Consider the following 7,322-nt stretch of genomic DNA (forward strand, 5'->3'; position numbering starts at 1 on the left):
GGAGGACTATACAGGTACACGACACACACCTGCTCAGCTGACAGCTGTTCTGGGAGTGAGGTCTGAATGGCTAGTCAAACCGTTTCTTGACCAGTTTAAGGTTTGGGATGAATTAGTTGTAGGCTCACTATGGAGTAATGCTTTTCCAGACAACTACATTTTTGAAAAAGAGGGTTCAGATCTTATCATACAAGTCCAGCTTAAAGTAGCAGAGTGCGTTAAATATCCTGGCTTGATACTCAGGTTCAGGAGTGCCTAGAAAAACCCATAGAGAAAGAAGAATGTCTACTAATTATGTGTGAAAGTGACCTTTTATAATTTTGTAAAAGGTCTACCAGACTCCCGATGGAGAAAAGAACTAAACACTGCCATGACTATAACTCCAGCATGGAAAGCTTTTTTATAAGTATCCATTATAGAAGCACCTGGGAGACCTGCAGTGGAGAATTCTTTGTGCAGCCTTCAGCACCAGCTTATTCCTAGCTGGAGTTTCTCCTGGAACTCCTTTTTGTCAGCAGCGAGACACTGTCATCTTTTTCTCGATTGCAAAACACTGAAACTGCTGTTAACACGTAGTACACTTTTTCATGAGATTGGGTTGTCTTTTTCAAGTGTCAATTTCATCTTTGGAGTTGTATGTAATCAAAAACAGAAACGCAAATGTGTGCTGGGGAATTTCTTTAAGGTAAGGCAATGCTAGCAATTCTTAAGATGAGAAGGAACAAAGAAAAGAACTCGATGGCTACTGACGTGCTGCTAATGTTCAAGGTGTTGATTAAATGTATGCTGAAATTAGAGTTTTCTTATCAGGGACCTGAAGACCTTCAATGAGTTGTGGGGTTTTGTGTTCTGTGGAGGGAGGCCAATCGGTAATTAATTCATAGATATTTTGTATTTGACTCAGGAATACATTTTATGTGATTTTTTTAAACAGTTGTTTGAACAACCATGTAAAGCAGGAGGGGTTAGGGTTAGGAGTAAAAGATGTGTATTGACTGGAGTGGTGATGTGAAGAAATTATTACCTATTCTTTTTTTCATATACAATTATTGATTAGCCATTTTTCGTATCGATTGATGTTTTTTGTTCTCTACTGAACAAAAAACAGGTTTAAAAAATCTATATGTGGAATAAGAGGACTATATTGGTGGAATAAAGCCATTAATTTTATTTTATATAAGACCTTTGTTTGATTTTTAGGTGCGGAGTAGTAGCGGTAGAAAAAAAGACTTCCATTTCTAAAGATTGAATTTTTACTTAAGACTTTCCTATAAAATATATTAATGTCTATTCAATATTTTTTGACGTTTGTACTTTTTCTATGATTGAACATAAGATTTTTTCAAAACTCCAAAATATCTATCTACAGTATCATATTAAAGCCTTTCCTATCTATCTATTATATAGTGCCTTTCATATCTATCTACAGTATCTATCTATCTTCTAATGCAAAATTGGACTTTGCTCCATTTTTGAAATTTAGTTCAGAAAATTAGGGACACAAGTTTTGTGTTTGGGCCTTTGCTTGATGTTAAACATAAAGAAAACATTCTGAACATAGAAATTGATAAGTTTCAGACAGCACCAAATTATAGTACAGTGCATTTTCCTACCTGTCTATTTGTTTTTTTATTCATTCATTTTCCTCCGTTTATCCAAAGATGGGTCTTAGGGGCAACAGTCTAAGCAGTGAGGCTAGCAGCTCTGTTCTGAGCCTCTCCCAGATGTCTGTGCTTCTCATCGTGTCTCTAAGGGTGAGTCCAGTCACTATGAAAAGAAAGCTCATGTTGGCTACTTGTCCTTATAATCTCATTCTTTCTGTTATTACCAAAAGTTCATGACTATAGGTGAGAGTAGAGATGTAGTTTGACTGGTAAACTAAGAGCTTCACCTTCTGTCTCAGCTGCTTCTTCACCACTAGGGATGGTTATAGCGACCACCTAACTACGCTCACCATCCCTATCTGTTTGTTGATCTCACCATCCCTTTTACCCTCACGCATGAACAAGGCCCTGAGGTTTTTAAACTCCTCCACTTGAGACAGTAACTCATCTCCCACTGGCAGAGGACAGTCCACTTTTTTCGTACTGAGGGATGCGGCCTCCAATTTGGAGATTCTGATCCTCATCCCTACCACTTCGCACTCATCACGGACCATCCCAATGCACTACAACAGTGGAGTTCACAGCCCGATGAAACCAACAGGACCACATCTTCTGCAAAAAGCAGTGATGCACCAAACTATATATCCTCTCCTAGAAAAATCCCCAACAGGATAACAGACTAAATACAGCCTTGATGGAGTCTCACACCCACAATACATATCCGTATCCGTCAACTCTGCTTTCAAAGTATAAATGGGAATCTCATGATTTCTCTAACTATAAAAGAGGGAGAAAGATGTGTATGGAAATTTGAAAAGCTGTATGGTAATCGAGACTGGTAGTGACATAGAAAATAGATTTTGTTCTTCAATTAATTGATAAAGTGTTGCTTGGGAACAAAGTGTTAATTCTGAAATTACATAGATTACCTTACTTTCATGTAAAATGTAACTGAATCTTTAATATTATTCAATAATTCAAATACATTGTGAATTAGATAGATAGATAGATAGATAGATAGATAGATAGATAGATAGATAGATAGATAGATAGATAGATAGATAGATAGATAGATAGATAGATAGATAGATAGATAGATAGATTGTAACTCATGCACGTCAGAAGATCTCCTTATGGGCTCTGTCGAGACATATAATATCCCACCAGGATGAGAGGAAGCGTTATTGTTAACACTGTCTTCTCTGCTTCAAGAAACTACCCAGCAAGGGCACCTGACTCTGCCACTTCTGGTATCCCATCCATAAGAACACTGAACATCTGGAAGGAAGAGTCCTTTTGGTAAGAGCGACCTGCCAGTCAGAGCTCCCAAGCAAACTGACCCTGATCTACAGCTAAGAAGACGAGCCTTTCCTAATTGCAGCCCAGAAACAAGGGCAATGATGCCTAAGGTGCATTTGCTTTGTTTATTTCAGTTATTTATTAAAAAAGATGACCCAGTGGGTGCCCCAAATTTTTTTCAGGCAGCCTGTCATTCCTGCAACCGGCCACAACAGGTAGACAGATATGAAAGGCACAGTATCATATAGATAGATTGATCACAAAAGACATTTTTTAAACAAATTGTAAGTGATTGATTTATAATGCAGTTTATGAGAACACCCATCATAAAAGAAAACTAGTGTAACAAGACACTATTTAATAATCAGCACAGAATTGTGAAAAGGAAGGGTAATACATCACCGTGGGGGACAGTAACGATAATATGATTAGACTCCTGATATTTGTCTATGTATACTTCAAAAGGCAAAGCAAGTGAATATAATTTTAGAAATGTACTTTTAGTAGAGGCAAAAAAAATCTTGATGTAATAGTCTAGAGTACAATACAAGATAAGGGACTTGTCATCAGCCACTGAAATAGTTTAAAAAAAATTTATTAGAAAAGAGTGGTCAGACTTTATAATATATATTCATTTAAATATATAATGTAGATCCCATTAGACAGCGCCCATTTACAAATATAGAAAAATAATTTCCAAACGCCATGTGGTTGATTGCATCGGCACTTATTCTGTCTTTAAATGATTAGTTTAAATAGTACACTATAAACCAGCAATTTCTAAACAGAGCAACTTAAAGATGGTAATTGAAGCACTGCTTTGGTGTAGAGTTGGTGTTTTGAAATACAGCCCTGAAATCAATGAAGAAGAAAACACCTGACAGAAACTGTAGAAATAAAAGGTATACATAAAAAGATTATTATAGTGTTTCAGTTACTCCTCAGAACTTCTGTGACAGTGCGTCAAGAAAGTTAAACTTAATCGTGCGCTTTGAGTAGTGAGAAAAGCGCTATATAAATGCAAAGAATTATTATTATTTTATTATGTATACTTAATTACTTGTTTTAGATTAAATATTATTAGCCAATAGCTTGCTATACTTTAGCTTAATTCTTACATAACCTAAAGTGTGCTTGATTGCTTAAGTTATTTAGAGAAAATGTTTAATCATTAACCTGACATTATGTTTGTCTAGCGTTGGTGGTTATGGTAGGGTATGGGGGAATTTCAGCCTAAGGCTGGAGTTATACTTCACGCGACGCGATGCATGCTGCAGCGGACGCTCCTGCTACGCAAGCGTTGTAGTGTTTATACTTGCGCGCGTACTTTACGTAAATGTGGAGGAATCCACCAGGTGGCAGTGCGAGATATTATCGCGGTGAGAACATGTTCGGCTTCTCTGTGTTGTGAATTGCCTAAAACACCTATTAAATTCCGATAACACCTTACCGCAATATCTCTGAAAAGGATGTTTATTGATTAAATCCATAAATCCAGGGATGTATGTGTCCATTCCAGGAAACATTGGGCACGAGTGAGAAACAGTCCCTTGACGAGGCCTCAGCTCATCGCAAGGTGAATACAAGCACACATATACACTAGCCACACCAAATCCCCAAATCTGCATATCTTTGGAAGGAAACCGGAGCACAGTGTGGAATACAAGCAGGAAATACCAGCAACATAACTCCCTGCGAGACAGCAGTGCTATCGCTCCGCCACCGTGACACCCCCATGTGTGTAATTATTCCCCCATGTGTGTATTTATTAACAGTATTCATTATTTAAACGAAATTATATGTAAAATGTAACATACACATTTTAATGCATTTCATCATGAAAGAGATATCAAGTATGAATCTAAAGATTCTAAATGTGCAGAGAGTTGGAATATCATACATTTAATTTGTTCTGTGTGGCGATCTATTGCTGCTTTCCGCTGCTGAAGCAAAATGCCGACATACAGATGCGTTCGTGGTGCTTTTATATTCAAGCGTCGCATATTCCCGATCGTAATGACACGATACATTTTAAAAGTCTCACATACCATCTTTTGTGCCATCTGTTTTTTATTGTTTTACTTTACCTGCTGTCAGGTCCAAGAAGCTCGTAGCGATTAAAAACTGGGATGACGTTTACGACCGTCTGCTTTAATGATAAATTAAACTACGAGGTTAAAGTGGACATTTCGAGATTAAAGCTGAAATTTCCACTTTAATCACAAAATACACGTTTTCACCGTGGTTTTCTTAGTGGCTCAAATATAACGCTATACATTATGTTGCTGTTGTTAAGTTGCAAAAATTTAAAAATAAAAAAGACGTATATAAATGACACGATACATTTTAAAAGTCTCACATACCATCTTTGGTGCCGTCTCTTTTTTTATTTTTTTTTTGCAACTTCACATCGGCTACATAATGTATAGCGCTGTATTTGAGCCATTCATCAAACAGCAACGTGCGCACATCGATCCCCGAAGGATCTCCATAGAGGCTTGCTGTCACATGTAGATAGTAAACAGAGACTCTGACGTCACGTTCCGACTTTTAGCACACTGCGCCCCCCGACTTTTTGCTGGTACTGCAACTCACGCACGCGTCGCGTTAATTTCTGAGGACCTGCTCAGAGGACGCGTGAAATGAACGCTGGGAACATGTGGCCGCCATGATGCGGGCGCGTACGCGTTCTGAACGTGAAGTATAAATGAGCCCTAAGGGTTTCATTGAAGGGTACCGCAGGCCTATAGGTATGAGAAATATGGTCTACAACAACATTTATTTCTATAGCACACTTTCATACAAAGAATATCTTTCAAAGTGCTTTACAAAATGTCAAAGAGAAAGTTATATGCTAGGTATATTAGGTAAGAATATTAGTAAATAAGTAGCAAAGAAAAAGTAAATAAATAAATCCATACAATTTTATGAAACAGATATATAGTACAAGGGTAGTGTTCTTATATTCAATATCATGATGTAAGTCTCTAAAGATGAGTCCGGTAATAAGGTCAGATGGCCAGGAGGACATAAACAAACTTCTGTTAAGCTCGAAAGAAAAAACAAAATCTGCAGGGGTTTCATGACCAGAAGGCCAATCAACCCCCACTGAGAGTTATCAGACCTATACAAGCAAACCAAACTTGTTAAGACCTCATCATCAATTTCTAGATCCAGAGATATAGAATTACGAGGTGAAGATTAAGGGCTCCATGGTCTTGTCTAAAGAGGCAAGCCAGTGAAAAGGAGGTGGGGGAGAGTTGACTGTCCCTTGTCACCGGGGGAGGGCCAGTAACCAGAGTTGTGGCCCAGAGGAAACCAGTACCGGCAGTCACCACTTTGTAGCCTCTTCTCTGCTAAGATAAAGTGTAGTATCTGTTATTACCAGTTTAATATCTGATAGGCTTCCCCTGCTCTTTGCTCCATATTATATGGATTTTTAGGAATGGAAATAGGAGCTGAGTCCTCTGGGGCTTGCTTTGCTCAGACGACATCGCCCCATTACTGCAGCGCATTCGGGAGTGGTGCACCTCTCTCTGTGCTGGTTCAAAAAAATTTTGCACAGGTATCCCTGGAGGGGAAGGAGGTAAGGGAGAAAGACAGAAAGATAGATAGATAGATAGATAGATAGATAGATAGATAGATAGATAGATAGATAGATAGATAGATAGATAGATAGATAGATAGATAGATAGATAAGTGAAAAGGAGGAAGAATGTGACCATTATATAAGTCTTTTCTCAGATATAGAATCTTCTTCTGGTGCTTAATTTGTATTTTTAACTGAATCTGGAAGTTTTTTTTTTCTTATTCTCATGATTTTAATCATTTATGCGATGTTCATTTTGATCATGTGTTGATCATATGACATTATTGTCCCACTTTTGGTGTCACTGAAACGTTGCATATAAATATCAGCAATTGTACTTTCAAGTTTTGCCCTTTTTGTAACAGTGCTATTTAACTTCCTGCTAAGTAGGCCTTAGTGTTAGATTTGGTTTTCTGATATTTGACCACTTCAGTTTTTGACATAGGACTCTGTTTGACCCACTGGGTTTTGGTTACCCCTTTTCATTTTGCCTCCTGGTATTTTTATCCATGCTTTCCATTTTTTTGACTACAATTCTTTGCATTCTGATCATCTTCATCTTCATAATAATCAACACATTGCGTGTCATAACAATCACCGATGTGTTTTGGAAAGGAAAACAGATTACTTAGGTGTGCCTCCAAAAGTATCTCTGCACATATTTTGGTTGTATAACATGCATACAACAGCATTTTACTGTATCTTGATTTTTAATGTTGCTTTGGATAAAAATATCAATAATTAACTCTTATGCTCATGAACTTTATGGTCTTGCCATCTGTTCTGAGGTTAATATTACTCCATTTAATTGATAAAAGAGTATCCATAAC

The 7,322-nt window shown here is 37.5% G+C and overlaps 1 non-coding gene across 1 annotated transcript; it reads left to right on the forward strand.

Moving 5' to 3' along the window:
- Window positions 1-6,247: 6,247 nt before the first annotated feature.
- LOC120515297 lies at window positions 6,248-6,438 on the forward strand. The gene has a single exon (XR_005630630.1). It is a non-coding gene; the product is annotated as a U2 spliceosomal RNA (small nuclear RNA).
- The last annotated feature ends 884 nt before the right edge of the window (window positions 6,439-7,322 follow it).

The sequence above is a fragment of the Polypterus senegalus genome, chromosome 14, assembly GCF_016835505.1.
Source record: "Polypterus senegalus isolate Bchr_013 chromosome 14, ASM1683550v1, whole genome shotgun sequence".
Lineage (NCBI taxonomy): Eukaryota > Metazoa > Chordata > Cladistia > Polypteriformes > Polypteridae > Polypterus > Polypterus senegalus.